General features: G+C 39.7%; 1 long non-coding RNA gene across 2 annotated transcripts in view; it reads left to right on the forward strand.

Annotated features, from left to right (window-relative positions):
• Nucleotides 1–5,093: 5,093 nt before the first annotated feature.
• The window catches only part of LOC121496237, a 60,138-nt gene continuing 48,948 nt past the window's right edge, over nucleotides 5,094–16,283 (forward strand). For both annotated transcript variants that reach the window (XR_005989132.1, XR_005989131.1), the window contains exon 1: nucleotides 5,094–5,299. This is a non-coding gene — a long non-coding RNA (uncharacterized LOC121496237). The remainder of the gene's footprint in view (nucleotides 5,300–16,283) is intronic.

Below are 16,283 nucleotides of genomic sequence, written 5' to 3' on the forward strand. Positions count from 1 at the left end.
CAGATACCTTTCACACCTGGTTTCATTTAAGCTTCACTACCATCCAATGGAATTTTGTAGAATGACTGATTTTCACAGGCAAAAATAACCTCAGAGAGATTAGGTCAACTCCCCACAGATAAAAAGGTTAGAAGTGGTAGCTGGTAAATGCAGAGGTTCAAATTCCTGTTTAGTAATTATATAGAAGCTGTAGGAATAGACATGTCAAGGCTCTCAGGTAAACTACTTACTGAGTGACTCAGGAAGACGATTGGGTGATCTTTCATTATAAGCATGCAGGAAAACTGTTCCTTGGCTCCCTGAAGAACATATATCACAGTGTTTTAAAGTCATTTTTCAAACTTAATTGCTTCATATGTAATCATTAGAGTCTCAAACATAACATTTCTTCGAGTGTCTACAAACTCTGGGAGGATTGCAGAAATTTACGCAGTGACCTGGGGCTATTGAATTTATCCCACAGCTTTGATTGAACACCTTGAATTTCTACGCACATGCGTCTTCCAAATTCCTTTGCTTTGCCGCTTCGTAGCAAGGCATTTACCTTCTAAGCAGTGCCCATAAAAACAGGGGTTGATCATTTATGGAAGCTGACCATGGAGTATGCTCAAGGTGCTCTAAGGACATGCGTTTGGTGTCCACACTCGGAAACCTACATTTCAACTTCCCAGGGGCTCAGGATTTTAAGGAACAGGCTTCCTCACCTCTTCAGTTTCTGCAAGCTGAGATAACCTGTTGCTATTTTTGAATGTAAATAGACTGTATTAGGCATTAAAAGAACTGCCCAAGGGTTTTCCCCCCTTTCCCATTTTGGTGTTTGGATTGGCAGCGGAAGTCTTGAGCTTTGAGACTTGGAAGGCAGTGCCTGCAAACAAACATCCTGTGGACAAAATTGTCTGCCCGGCACTCGGTGTTCCAGGATGATTGACAGGAAGCAGGGTGTGCGGGGAGGAGGGAGGAGGGACACTGAGCTTGGTGGCTTCCAGTTCCCCGCAAACAATAGCCAGGCTCCCAGGGAACGTCACACATTCCTTTTCCCATCTGCTGGCGTGGATGTTTGAGTGTCGGTTGTGGTGAGGGCTAGGGAGGATGTGGGCTGGGCAGGAGGTGAAAGGAACCTAGTCCTCAACCCAGCAATTACAAACAGAGAACTGAAACCTTTTGATAATGTTCCCATTTGAGGAAGAGAAACATGCAGATAGGCAGAGATCGGGGATGACGGCTGGATTCAGACAGTGGCAGAAGAGTCATCCACAGCCATTATGACCTAGTAGCTGACATTGGTCCCTGGGGTGGGGGCGATGGGGGACCAGGGTGAGGCTGGTGCTGCTGACTAGACCGAGACTGGGGGGGAGTTCAAGGAAGTGAAATGAAACTTACAAGGAAGAGAAAACACAGTGTTTTAAAGCCCAGCTATGGGCTGGGATTGGGCATAGCGTTTTGCTTTTGGTCTTATTGTGGGCCTTTATATTGAAGTAGGTATTATATTACTTGTTTCAGATGCTGATATTGAGGCTCCAAGAGGTTAAATAACCTTGTTCAACATGACAAAGGCAGACCATGGAACAATTGGTATATATTTTTTAAATCTTATTTATTCATTTGAGCGCATGTGCAAGGGAGCACACAAGCAGGGGAGAGAGAGAAGCAGGTTCCCCACCGAGCAGGGAGCCTAATATGGGACTTGATCCCAGGACCCTGGGATCATGAACTGAGCTGAAGGCAGATTCATAACTGTCTGAGCCACCAGGTACCCGGAATAACAGGTATTAAAGCGCCTGTCCTTTGGATCCCCAACCCTGCGGGGTCCTTCATCATGTTTCCTCCCTAAACCTGCCCAGGTCCTGCTGTCTTCTTTCTCTGCTTCTTCCCTGGGGGATCACGAAGAGAATTTATCTCTCTAGCTCAGGGTCCTACAGCGTCCGGGGTTATGCCTCCCTTCCCAGTACCCCCAAACCTTTCCTGGCTGTCTGGCTCATCAGCTTTTCCTATCTCCAGGTCTCTCCTTGTTGTTGCCTCTGCTACCCTGACTTTCTCGTCCCACCACCCAGTCTTCAAAACCCAGAACAAATGCCAGAGACTTCTAAGAGCTCATGTGTCCTGGCTTCCCTCACTCCCCAGCTTGGACCTCACCTTTCCAACACCTTAGTCTCACAGCAACTTGTGTCTACCTTTGTTATAATCAGCGCATGTCATTTCAAAGCTGCATATCCCTGGTTCTTACTAATCCATGTGTAACACGCACAATAAATTTAAATTCAGTCTTGGCTTTTGATAGCTTGATGATGCCCCACTTAGGTAAATATTAGGCTTTAATCCTCCGTTCTAGATCTATTTTTAAGAATCACCAAGAATAGGTGTTTGTTTTTAGCCAGTAGTTTTTAGCCAGGGATTTCATGAACTGATGTAAGAAGAAAGAATACATATTAAAGGAGCCAGTTGGGAAGGAAGGGAGTTTTGGCCAACTCTCTTTCTTTCTTTCTTTCTTTCTTTCTTTCTTTCTTTCTTTCTTTCTTTCTTTCTTTCTTTCTCTTTCTTTCTTTCCTTTCTCTTTCTTTCTTCTCTCCTTCTTTCTTCCATAAAGATTTATTGAGTATCATTTAAGTGTTTGGTTGTTGGGGTGGACACTGAGGATACAGTGTTCCTATGGAGCTATGACCCACTGAGGAACACAAACATTACAAATACAACATACAGAATATACAATCTTGAATGATGATAAACGCCATGAATAAAAGTTTAGGGGGCTATTCCTTGGGTGGACCTGAGCTGGTCAGGGGAACTAATGGGTAGTGTTGGCAGTCAAAAGTGCACTTTCAGAGAAAGGAGTTCAATCAATCTGAAAGAGTTCCTGAGGTCAGGTGGCCAGGGGGCCTCTTAAGGGAAGATGTATGGCTGTTGTTCATAGGAGGCAAGGGGTGAAGGGAATTCCTCTTCCACCAGGGGGTAGATGGATAGCAGTCTCATAAGACAGTGCTTGATTTTGTGGACTTTGCTCACATGCTAGAATCTCAGAAAGGCCAAACGATTAAACACAGAAAGGTGCACAGTTCATATTCTTGCATACTCAGAACAGTAGAGCTTTGAAGACTGATGATGAAATTCATGGTTTTTTTTTTAAGTTGCATTTACCTGGAAATTCCCCATGTCTATACAAAGAAGATGGCCCTCATGATACATACATACCTGAACACACATGCATATGCACATATACATATAGACACTCACACACCCCACACACCATTTTCTTCGCACTGAACTTGTCCCCTTAACTCCGTCGAAGACTACTTGTTCTTTGTTTTAGGTGTTTCTTGGGATGCTGAGGTTTGAGGGTCAATGGACGGTGGCAGGTGTGGTGGAGGAGGCAGTGAAGCTGGCAAAATAGGTCACCCAGACCCAGCCCATGAATCAGAATACTTTGGGCCAATTCACAAAAGATTTCATGGACTGTTGTCCTGCACATGAACATCCCATCTGGGGCCCGGTGTCCCTTGGCTGTGTGTGTGGGCCTTGCAAGTAACTTGTGATTTGGACAGATCCAGTGAAGAGAGTGCCAGAGGCAGACACTGGAGCACAGATGACGTCCCCCAAGACACTAAAAGCCAACATGCTCTTTATCTGCAGACTTTAGGGAGTCACGGAGATACGATTCAACCACACATTTATACGCAACGTGAAACCTTTATGAGGCATAGGCTGTTTGCCAGATGTCTGTTCCCTTTCCTTCTCCTCCCTCCCTCCCTCTTTCTCTCTTTCTCTCCCTCCTTCCTTGCTTCTTTCTTTCCTTCCTTCCTTCCTTCCTTCCTTCCTTCCTTCCTTCCTTCCTTCCCTTTCTTCTTTTGAAGTGCAATTTTGGAGAAGCTCAGGGATGGAATTGAGGAAGCCATATTATATTGTTTTAATTTCAATATGGTTATGATACATGTAGATTTTTACAGTTTATTTATTTTAAAGATTTTACTTTGTCATGAGACACACACAGAGAGAGACAGTGACACAGGCAGAGGGAGAAGCAGGCTTCCTGTGAGGAACCTGATGCAGGACTCGATCCTGGGACCCTGGGGTCACGACCTGAGCCGAAGGCAGATGTTCAACTACTGAGCTACCCATGTGCCCCTAGATTTGTACAAGTTTATATTCTCACTATTTCTGTTCAGAGAAGAAAGTCAAAATTCTCTACCTTGGCATTCAAAACTTCATATACCTGGTTCTTAACTCTGCTCACAGCCTTATCTACTCTGACTCCCGGCCCCAGGCATCCTAGTCTCCCCATTGTTCTTGAATAATCTTGCTCCCTTTGTTCTCCTCTTACCAGAGCTGACCAACCCCCTTCTCACACACACTGGCAGTTGTTCACCCACCTCTCCTCTGTGTCCTATGAGACCGCACCCAAGTCCTCCCCACCTCCACCTTGAATGATCTCCCTCTTCCCTGAACTCACAGTACTTTTGCTTATTTGGCAATTAGTCCTGCGTGGGTTTGTGAAAAAGTTTGATTTGTTGGATGATATTCTTGTGTAACTCACATTATCATTTTATTTTTCTACTCTGTATTTTCTACCACTTCTAACCTCCAAAAGAGCCTGAAAATTGGTCTTTCATATTTTGTTTACTCCAACTGTTTGAACCCCTGCATTATCTAAGCAAATAATCTCTTTAATAAATTATTTGTTTATTGAAAATATCATTTTAATTATGCAGTCTACCAGATGAGGGGTTATGGAGAAGTGAGTCGATATATATTAAGACACTAGATACTAGGCACAGGGCTCAAAATTTCATTATACACTTTTATGTAATCCTTTCTCAAATCTGGTGTATCCATTATGTTTGATATTAGTTTTACAGATAAAGATATTTCACTTAGAAGTTTTGAGCTTTTGCTTGGGATCGCACAGAGTGAATGTTAGAGCTTGCTTATCTTTTTATCCCCCCACAACCCCGTGTTCACTGAGTGCCTCCATGAGCCAGGCAGTAGTGTAATGACGAGCGAAAACCTGCCCAGTTCCTGTTTTCAGGGTACTTCAGGAAGTGGAAAAATACACACAAACCACACAATGACTTAAATAAATGTAAAAGTGCAACTCGGTAAAATGCTAGGATAGAGAGATCCCTGTTAGAGGGAAAATGAATGATAGAATGTTTAACCAGCTCAGAGATGGAAAGGAAGATTTTTTTGTTGAAATGATACCTGGACTGAATGTGTAGGATGAGTAAGAGACAAAATGGAGAGGGAAGAAAGAATATATCCCAAGAGGCGCCTGCAAGTGCAAAGGCCTTGTGGCAGACAGAGGTACGAGGTACGTCAAGTAAGAAAGATGGGGAGATTCCAGTGTGACTGGAGTAGCTGTATATGTGTGTGTATGGGTTGGGGGGAGGGTGGAAGAAGAGGAAGAGATAGATAGAGAGAGAGAGAGACAGAGGAGGAAAGAGAAAGAGAAAGAGAAGAGACAGATGAGATGTGAAGCTAGAAATACATGTCTTTCTGCCTGTCTTTGTCTTTATCCTGAAAACAGTGCCTGCCTTCAGGACTTTCAGGCATGAGCCTGACATGGTTACTCTGGTTGCAATGTGGAAAGCAGGAGAAGAATATAAACCAGGCAGGAAACTACTTTAATAAGTCTGGTGATAGAGAAAACAGTTGGTCTAGCGCAGGGATGGCACTGAAGGTCAGTGGAGAACAGTGACGGGCTAAAGAGCTAGTTAGGTGGTCCAACCGAGAGGACTTGCTGATGGCTTGGACATGGGGATGAGGAAGAGGCAGGTGACACAGATGGTTCTAAAATTTCTGCCTACAAAGCTTGCTGGACGAGAGGGCCATTCTTTGCTCAGGGAACTTGGGAGATGATCAGGTTTAAGGGGGACATTTATAACAATGGCTTTGAATGTATTGTTAAGATATCATTTAGCTATGTAGGATGGGATGTTAATTTGCATAAATATGCCTGGGGTTTATTTATTTATTTATTTTAAAAAAGATTTTATTTATTTGTGTGTATGAGAGAGAACGGTGGCGGGGGCAGGGTGGGCAGAGGGAGAGGAAAAAGCAGACCTCAGGCTGAGCACAGGGTCCTGAGATCATAACTTGAGCAGAAACCAAGAGTTGGATGTTCAACTGACTTAGCCGCCCAGGCGCCCCTGCCTTGGGGTGTAAATGAGAGGTCTGAGATAGAAAACCAAGAGAATCTATGAATGGGTAGTTATGAAAGTCATGAGAATGGAGAGGGTGGTCCGGGGAGCCTTCTGAGTGATCTTAGATTGCAGGTTCTGTTGGAGCACTGACGGCATCACAAAAATGATACCCAGCCCCTGGCTGAGAGGGACTCTCAGTCGAATGGTCTATACTCTGATGTGTCAGATTCCAAGTCCACGGTTTTTCAGTGACATCATCCTTTGAGAAAGCAAAGGCTAAAGTGAGTGGGAGTCAATGCTGTAATCCTTGACCTTTAAGGGTTTTTTTTCAGCTTTGTTTTCTAAGACGTGGTTTCCTGCCACTGTTTTGGCACATTTGTTGTTGGATTGAGAAACAGTGGCGTGTATTATATTTGGCAATTATGCTCATTACCTTACAGTGTTTGTGTGAACTTAGGAGGTATAAACTTTTTACTTAGCAAACAGGAAAACAGGGGCCCAGGCAGAGTTAGGAGAGTTTTGAGTGAGATCACCAAAGGCCCGGAAATAAAGATTAGAATCCACTACATCTCAACTCCCTAAGCAATTTCCATGCCTCTGAAGAATGGTGTCCTAACATGCTGTGTTTTGATCCCCACCCCCCACACCATACAGGAGCAGGAAGAGAGACTAGAAAAGAAGCTAGCATTTCTGTCCCCAAAGGACTCCTGACCTGTCCCATGTGCTGGAGACTAGATTCTAATTGTCAAGGTTATTATTAGTACGGGAATCATCAGTGTCAATCATCATATTTGCACACCAAAAAGAGTGAAGGAGAAAATGATAAACTGCTTCCATTCCAATAACACATAGTTTATGGTAAGAGCAATAAACCACAATAGGACTGGTTTTGGAGAAATTAAAAAGATACATTTTAAAAAGCAAATAGTGACTTAAAGAAACTTTGAGGAATAGTAACTCTCCAAAACCATTGTATTCAAGGGAGAGGTGAATTTTAAACTCGATTGATTTAAAATAAATGGCATTTCCATTTGACAAAAGATTCCAACAGTGGGGAAGGGTATACAGCGCAAAGGCCTCCATTACAGCACTGTTTACCAGAGCCCAATTCTCTTCCTCTAATGTAACAGTCATTACTGTGTTTTTAGTTATTTCTTCAGAGATATTCTATGACTATCTACTTTTTTTTATACAAATAGAAGTTTGTGATGCCTAGTGCTTTGGGATTTGCTTTTTCCTTAGACTATGTGTATGCATACATCTACCTTGTTCTCTTTCATGGCTACAGAATATTCCATTATAATTGTCCTCAAACTTATTGAACCAGTCTCCTACCAGTGTATATTTAGATTGTTTCTTGTCTTTGGCTGTTAAAACAATGTTGAAAGGAAAATATATTCTCATATATTCTTCTTGATACATATGTGACTATCTGTGTAGGAGAAATTCCTAGATGTACAACTGATGAATCAAAGACTGTGTATTTATAATTTTGAGGGGTATTAGAAATAGCCTTTGATTTACTTATTTATTTTTAAGATTTTATTTATTTATTCATGAGAGACACACAGAGAGATAGGCAGTGACATAGGCAGAGTGAGGAGCAGGCTCCACGCAAGGGAGCCTGATATGGGACTTGATCCCAGGACCCCGGGATCACATTCTGAGCCAAAGGCAGACACCCAACCACTGAGCCACCCAGGTGTCCCAGAAATAGCCTTTTAAAGATGAACTAGTTATTGCTCTTTCAAGAAACGCATGAGAATGCTTGCTTCCCCCAGCCACTTGTCACATTATCAAACATTTTATTTTACTAAAATGCAAAATGTTTTTTAAAGGTTTTATTTATTTATTCATGAAAGGCACAGGCAGAAGGAGAAGCAGGCTCCCTGCCAGGAGCCTGATATGGGACTGGATCCTAGGACTCCATCCCAGGACTGCAAGATCATGCCTTAATCCCAAGGCAGACGCTCAACCACTGAGCCACCCCCAGCTGTCCTGTTAAATGTTTTTTAAAGATATTGAAGTTATCTGAGTTGTTCCAAAGTCTTCCTCAGGAATCAAGAGACTTCTAGATTCTGCTCTTTGAGCTACTCAGAGAGATTTAAGAATTCCTCAGTGCTCCCTGTAGCAAATGACCCAACATTCATGAGACAATGAAGAGAGAGAAAGTTAACATTTATTCTGTGTCAAACTGTGTTATCCATTTTGTTTTATTCATTCAGTTAATATATATTGAATACGTACGTACTCTGGGCTCTTGCTCTTCATGCTTGAGATTTATTAGAAACAATGCAGACCTAGACTCTTGACCTCTGGGAACTTACTTTTTTCACAGGAGAATATGGCCATAAGAAAAATTTGATAAATGCCTAAGTTAAAAGGGGTAAGTATGCAAAAACAAAAAAAGTAGAACAAGGTAATTCAGATTAGGAGTATAGAGGGCAGATAAATTTAATAGATTAGATAGGACAGTCAGGGAGGGCCTCATGGAGAAGGTGATGTTTGATGTTTGAGGAAGTTAGCTCAGTATTGTTGAGGGAAGAGCTTTCCGACCACACAGTCTATGAGTAGAATAAGGGCCAAAGATGGGAGTGTACCTGGGGACTTCCAGTGTGGCTGCAGGCAGCAGGTGAGGCAAGAGGGCCATGCAGGTGATGTGGAGCCTTGCCAGTCATTCCCTAAAGGTGAAATGGGGATAGCATTGCAAGATGTTGAGCAAAGGAGGGTCATGGGTGATCTATGTTTTCAAAAGTGTGACTCTGAATGGTGTGTTGAAATAGACAGGAGGGGAGAGCAGAAGTAGGGAAGGCTTGTTCGGAGGCTGTTGTAGTAATCCAGGAGAGAGATCGTGACAGCTTAGGTGGTAGTGAGACAGTAAAGAGGGGAATGTGAGAAGTGGTCAGATTCTGGGTGTGATGTGCTAATAAGGCTGACAGGATTTCCTGATAGGCTAGGGCACCAGCTGTCAGAGTAAAAGAAGAGTTAAAAATGGACTCCAGGATTTTCTACATGAGTTCCCATCAACCGATATGGTGAAGCTCATGGATACAGTGCAATCTGGGGAGAAGACTAGAAGGTCACTTTGAATCACGTTGAGTTTGAAATATCTATTAGATATCTAAGCAGTTTATCAAGGAAGATAAGTAGATGAGTCTGTAGTTGTGTTGTGTGTGTGTGTGTGTGTGTGTGTGTGTGTGTGTGAGAGAGAGAGAGAGAGAGAGACAGAGAGACAGAAAGAGATACTGAGGTTGATATGGGATAGAGGAAAAGCAAGAGAATTGCATATTGTATGTCATTTAATATGCATAGTAACAAACAATGCTATATTCAGTTAACAAATGGGGAGAAAAACTCACAGTAACTTACTCTGGATTATCTGAATCCAAAGGACACCATCTGCCACAGGGTTACCTGCTATCCATTCTTCTGCCACGCGGCCCCGGTGTGCCAGGGTTTGCCAAGGCTCCTTGCCATAAAGAAGTTGAGATCTGTTGCTTATACCTGGAGACACATAGCTGCTGGCGAGAACGCTGACAGAGTGTATGCTGTGGATTTGACGCTCCGAGGTCTGTGGGCCCCACGTGTAGAAGGCAAATTTTGAGGCACAACCAGTTTTTCTTGGGCTAGCCTATTTTTGCCAATATCTAGTGTTTCTCCTCCAACTGTGCTCTTTTGAGCCTCACTAATGTCATAAAGGGGGATTCTCCATTTATTTTGGTACCTCAAAATCCTTTACCACTTCAGCGTTCACATTATGGTTATTCCATAGAGAAACTTAGATGCCCCTGACATCCAGGTGTGGGAAGCTTTTGTTTTCCAGCAGCAGATCATTATAACCCCGAAGACCTATGTGAAGGAGGAATCATGTCCTTAAAATGACACGTGGTTATCAATAAAGTTCCCCTGTTTTCTAAAGTGACTCAGGAACACATGTCTTGTATACTTATTTTGGTGTTTAGAGCTCTCTTACTGGCTTTTTTCTATTTATCTTTCTTAAATTAAGTTTTGACAGATTATTGAAAAAACTCTATAGTGGGTCCAGGCTCTGAAGTCATGTAGCTCCACATAGTCTTTCCTCTCTGGCTGGGGCCAGTTGTTAAGTGTGTTTTCTCAAATGTTAAAATGGAGGTAACAGTAGGATCTGCCTCAAAGAGCTGAGAGGAAGATTATGAAAATAAAAGCAAATTCTTAGCACTGTTCCTTGCACGGAGCACCAATCAAGAAATAGTTATTCACTGTGAAAGTCCCTCAAAAAATTAAGAATAGAAATAACCATATGAGCCAGCAATCCCACTTTTGGGTATTCATTCAAAGACTAAAAATCAGAATCTTGAAGAGATATTAGCACTCCCATGTTTGCAGCACTATTGACAGCAGCTAAGATGTGGAAATAACCCAAACGTCCACGATGGATGAATGGATAAGGGTAGTATAGTCATACAATGAAATACAATTCCGCTTTAAACAAGAAGGAAATTCTTTACAGTGTGGCAACATGAATGGAGTATGAGGACATTTTGCTAAGTGACATTAGCAAGACAAAGAAAAACAAATATTCCATAATTCCACTTATATGAGGTACCAAAACCGTCGAATTCATAGAAGTAAAGAGTGGAATGGTGGTCACCAAGGGCTAGGTGGGAGGGGGATTAGGAAGTTATTAATCAATGGGAATAGAGTTTCAGTTGAGTAAAATGAATAAGGCCTAGAATTCTGCTGTATGGTATTGTACTGAGAGTCAACGATACTGTCCTGTATATTTAACTTTTGTCAGGAGGGTAGATCTCATGTTAAGTGTTCTTACAATACAAAAAGAAAATAATTACTATTAGTAGTATTAAGCTAATGTGTATAATGACATATAGAAACCATTCACATAATAAAGGTGATATTTGCCAAAATCTTGTATTTAAAACGAATGATTTTAATATCGTATAGAACAGTATCTTGTAAATATTTTTAGCAGCAGTGCTTTTTTCAAATGACATTTTCAAACCATTCCAATTTGTAAAATAAGTAAAATAATATTCCAAATGCCATTACAATTAAAAGCATTTGATAAGTTTAAATACAGATCAATTATTAAAAAGTCAATTGACAAACAGAGTGTACTTATTTTGATGGACATAAATACTTAAATCAGTGCCAGTCCTATACCTTTTTCAGCCTCCTGTTTGCATCTACATCTTATTTTTAGTTGGCGTTATGAAGGAAATCTTGATCCACACATGTAAATAATTTCAGATTATAACTTATAAAACTCACCTTGCATTCCCAAGATATGTTTCAAGTATTCTGAATTACAAGACTGAAAGAAGAGCAATAGGAAAGTTTGTTTTGAAGGTGAATAGTGAATTTGAGCAGAGGACCTGCTCACATTCCTTGTCAATCTAAACCAATTCAGGTCTTTTGGAAAACTCTAATACCATTTAAATATTGTATAAGGTTTTCTATATAATCAGGAGTGCAAAATATGTAATTTTGTTTTTTTCTAATTGGACTTATTTTTGTATTTCAAGCCTCCTGTTACTCCAGGAGACTTTATGCAAATTTCAAGTAATGCAAAGTCTTCTCTCCTCCTACGGGGTTGTGTTTGTATCTCTTGATGCTTAAATAGTGCCCAGGAAGAGTGGGGAGAAGAACAACTGGTTCCCCATCATCAATCATTCCCGCTGGTTTCCCTAACTGGTGTTTGGTTGCTCACCCAGGTCATTCACTTCCAGTCCATTCCTGACTGTATGGCTGCTCTAGGCTCAGCTCCCGAGTCTTCTCAGCCTCTTTCCTTCCCTTTGCTCCCTCTCTCTTCTGTCCTGTGGTTGTGTTTTCTGTGGCCTATGGGAAGCATTTTGTTGAAGTAACCACTTCAACATAATTTCAATGCTCTTCTGCTAGATTATTTGTAGCTTACCTTCCTGGTTCCATTTGCCCTGGATGCTACAGACAGTTGGGTCTTTCTGCAATCTGGGTTTCAATCAGAAGGACAAGTGTCACTGCTGTCTGGGCTTTAAACCAGTCTGGGGACTTCTATGTACCTATCCTCTTCCAAGGTTTAGTTTGGGGTTTGCTGCAGGGCTTGTAGGTACTCGTACCAGTGTGGAACTTACAACTGCACCTCCGACAGTCCTTTACCTTCCCCAGACTGACTTTTTTTTTTTTTAAATGTGAGCATACCTTGGACAGTTAAGTGATTTGAATCAGAGTGTACTTCTTTGTATGCATAGATATGCCAAAGAATTTAGAACAAGGATATGCGCAAAGACAGAAGGAGAAATATTATCTCAAAGTCTAGAAAAAAAAATTGGCAGTCACATGTTTATGACATATGTTCTTGGTCTTCAAGGGGTTAACATTTGTGGAGTGATTTACAAAATGGAACTCTTGCCCCAGTCCCAAATACCTGCCTCTCCTCCTTTGTTTCCAATACAGAATTGTCACCACCATTTTTCCAGTTGTTCAGATAAAAAAATCTAGGTTTTATCCTTTACTTTCTCTTTGTCCCTCATTTTAAAAAATACACTTTTTTAAAAGAACAGTTTTAGGTTCACAGCAAAATTTAGAAGAAGGTACATTTCCCTTATACCCAGTGTCTCCCCATTATTAACACTCCTTCTCCCAAGAGTGGTATATTTGTTACAATTGATCTACACTAAATCATCATCATAAATCAGATCCCATAGTTTCCCTTAGGGTCCATAGAATGTTGTACACTCTGGGAATTTCGATAAATTTCTCATGACATGTAGCCACTAGTATAGTATCATTCAGAGTAATTTCATTGCCCTAAAAATCCTCTGTGTTCTGCCAATTCATTCCTTCCTTCACACTAACCCCTGACAACCAATGATTTTTTTTTTTTTTACTGTATCCGTAGTTTTGACTTTTTTAGAATGTCATTTTGTTGGAATTGTATATATAGTATGTAGTCTCTTCAGAGTGACTTCTTTCACTTAATGACATGCATTTAGGGTTCCTCCATGTTTTTTCATGGCTTAGATCATTTCTCTTTAGTGCTGAATAATATTCCATTCTCTGCCTCTTCCACAGTTCATGTCTCCACTTACCGACTGAGCAACATCTTGGTTGCTTCCAAGTTTTGGTACTTGTGAATGAAGCTGGTACAAATATTTGTGTCCCAGTTTTTGTGTGGATAAAAGTTTCAATCCCTTTGGGTAAATACCAAGGAGCACAATTGCTGGACCATACTAAGAGTACACTTAGTTTTGTAAGAAACCACCGAACTGTCTTCCAAAGTGGCTGAGCTATTTTGTGTTTTCACCAGCCATGAATTAGAGTTCCTATAGCTCCATATCTTCCGCAGCAGTTGGGATTTTCAGTGTTCTGGATTTTGGCCATCCTACAGGTATATAATGATAGCCCACCATTGTTTTAGTTTGCATTTTCCTGATGACTGTGATGTGGAGCATCTTTTCATGTGCTTATTTTGCCGTCTGTAGTTTTTCTTTGCTGTAGGGTCTGTAAGGCCTTTGAAGCATTTTTTAATCTGGTGGTTTGTTTACTTATTTTTGAATTTTAAGAGTCCTTTGTATTGCATAACAGTCCTTTATTTGATATGTCTTTTGCAAATGTTTTTTGTTCCTAGTCTCATTCTCTTGACAGTGTCTCCCACAGCAGAAATTTTTAATTTTAAATGAAGTCCAGTTTATTGGGTCTTTGTTTCATGGATTGTGCCATTTTAGTTTTTTTTTAAATTGAAGTATAATTTATGTACCATGTTACATTAGTTTCAGGTGTACAATGTAGTGATTTATTAAGTTTATACGTTATGCTATGTTCACCACAAACATAGCTACCATGTGTTAACATACAATGCTATTATAATACTTTTATATCTATGACATTAATTTTATAACTAGAAGCCTGTATTTCCCACTTCCCTTCATCCATTCTTCCCATCCCCCAACTTACCTCCCCTCTGGCAATCATTAGTTTGTTTCTATATTTATGAATTTCTTTCTCCTCTTGTTGTTTGCTTGTTTATTCATTTTTGTTGTTGTTGTTCAGATTCTACATATAAGTGAGATCGCATGGCATTTGTCCTTCTCTGACTTATTTCACTTAGCATAACGCATTTGGTTTCTATCCATGTTGTTGCAAATGGCAAGATCTCATCCTTTTTAATGGCTAAATAGTATCTCATCACACACACACACACACACACACACACATCCCACATCTTTATGCATTCATCTGTCAATGGACACTTGGGTTGATTCCATATCTTAGCTATTGTTAATAATGTTGCAATAAACTTAGGAGTGCATATATTTTTTCAAATTAATGTTTTTGTTTTCTTTAGGTAAATAACCTAGTAGTAGAATTACTGGATCATATGGTAATTCTATTTTTAAGTGGTTGAGGAACCTCCCTACTGTTTTCTATTGTGGCTACCCCAGCTTGCATTACCTTCAACAGTGCACAAGGATTTTCTTCACACACTTGTCAATACTTGTTATTTCTCATGTTTTTGATTTTACCATTATGTCAAGTGTGAGGTGATATTATGGTTTTGGTTTGTGTTTCCCTCATGATTAGTGATGCTGAGCATCTTTTCATGTATCTCTTGGCCATCTGTACATCTTTAGAAAAATGTTCAAGTCCTCTGCCCATTTTTGAATCAGATTATTTGGGTTTTTTGATGTTGAGTCATATAAGTTCTTTATATATTTTGGATATTAAGCCCTTATTGAATATATCATTTGAAAATGTCTTCTCCCATTTGGTGGATTGCCTTTTTGTTGATAGTTTCATTTGCTATGCAAAATCTTTTTATTTTGGTGTAGTCCCAATAATTTATTTTTGCTTTTATTTCCCTTGCTTAAGGAGATATATCTAGAAAAATGTTGCAAAGGCTTATGTCAAAGAAATTACTGCTTACATTTTCTTCTAGAAATTTTTTTGTTCAGGTCTCATATTTAGGTCTTTAATCCATTTGGGTGTATTTTTGTGTGTGGTATAAGAAAGTGGTCCAGTTTCATTCTTTTGCAGGTAGCTATACAGTTTCTCCAGCACCATTTATTGAAGAGACTGTCTTTTCCCCCCATTGTATATTCTTGTGTCCTTTGTTATAAATTAACTGGCCATAAAAGCATGGATTTATTTCTGGGGTCTCTATTCTGTTCCATTGACCTATGTGTCTATTTTTGTGCCATTTCCATACTATTTAGATTACTACAGCTTTGCAGTATATCTTGAAATCTGGGATTGTGATGGACCATGCCTTTTAAAAAAATCATCGCCAAACTCAAGATCATCTAGATTTTCTCCTGTGTTATCTTCTGGGATGTTTATAGTTTAGTATATTATATTTAGATGTGTTATCAATTTTGAATTTTATGAAGGGCATAAGATCTGTGTTTTGATTCATTTTTTTGCATGTGGATGTCCATTTGTTTCAGCACCAGTTGTTGAAAGACTATCTTTTCTCTATTGTATTGCCTTTGATTTTTTGTCAAAGATCAGTGGCTTATGCTTATGACTTATTTACATCTATTTTGGGCTCTCTATTCTGTTCTATTGATCTATTTGTTCCTTCATCAATACTATACTGTCTTGATTATTGCAGTTTTATAGTAAATCTTAAAGTTGGGTAAGATCAGTCTACCTACTTTGTTCTTTTTCAATATTGTGTTAGTTATGTTGGGTCTTTTGTCTCTTCATATAAACTTTGGAATTAGTTAATATGCACAAAGTAACTTGCTGCAATTTTTAAATGGACTTTATGGTATCTATATATCAAAGTGTGAAGAATTGACAGGTTGACAATATTGAGTCTTCCTATCTATAAACATGGAATATCTCTCCATTTATTTAGTTCTTTTATTTAGTTAAGAATTTTGATCAGAGTTTTGGTCAATGTTTTATAGTTTTCTCCTATAGCTATCATAGATATTTTATTAGATTTTTATCTAAGTATATATTTATTTTTAGTGCAAATGTAAATGATATTGTGATTTCAAAGTTCAAGTTCCACTTGTTCACTATTGGTATGTAAGAAAGCTGACTTTTGCATCTGTGTCCTATAACATTGCTATAATTATTTATTCCAGGAATCTTTTTTTGTTGATTTTTTTCAGATTGTATATAAAGATGACCATGACATCTATAAATAAAGATAGTTTTATTTCTCCC

Source organism: Vulpes lagopus, chromosome 7, assembly GCF_018345385.1.
Source record: "Vulpes lagopus strain Blue_001 chromosome 7, ASM1834538v1, whole genome shotgun sequence".
NCBI lineage: Eukaryota > Metazoa > Chordata > Mammalia > Carnivora > Canidae > Vulpes > Vulpes lagopus.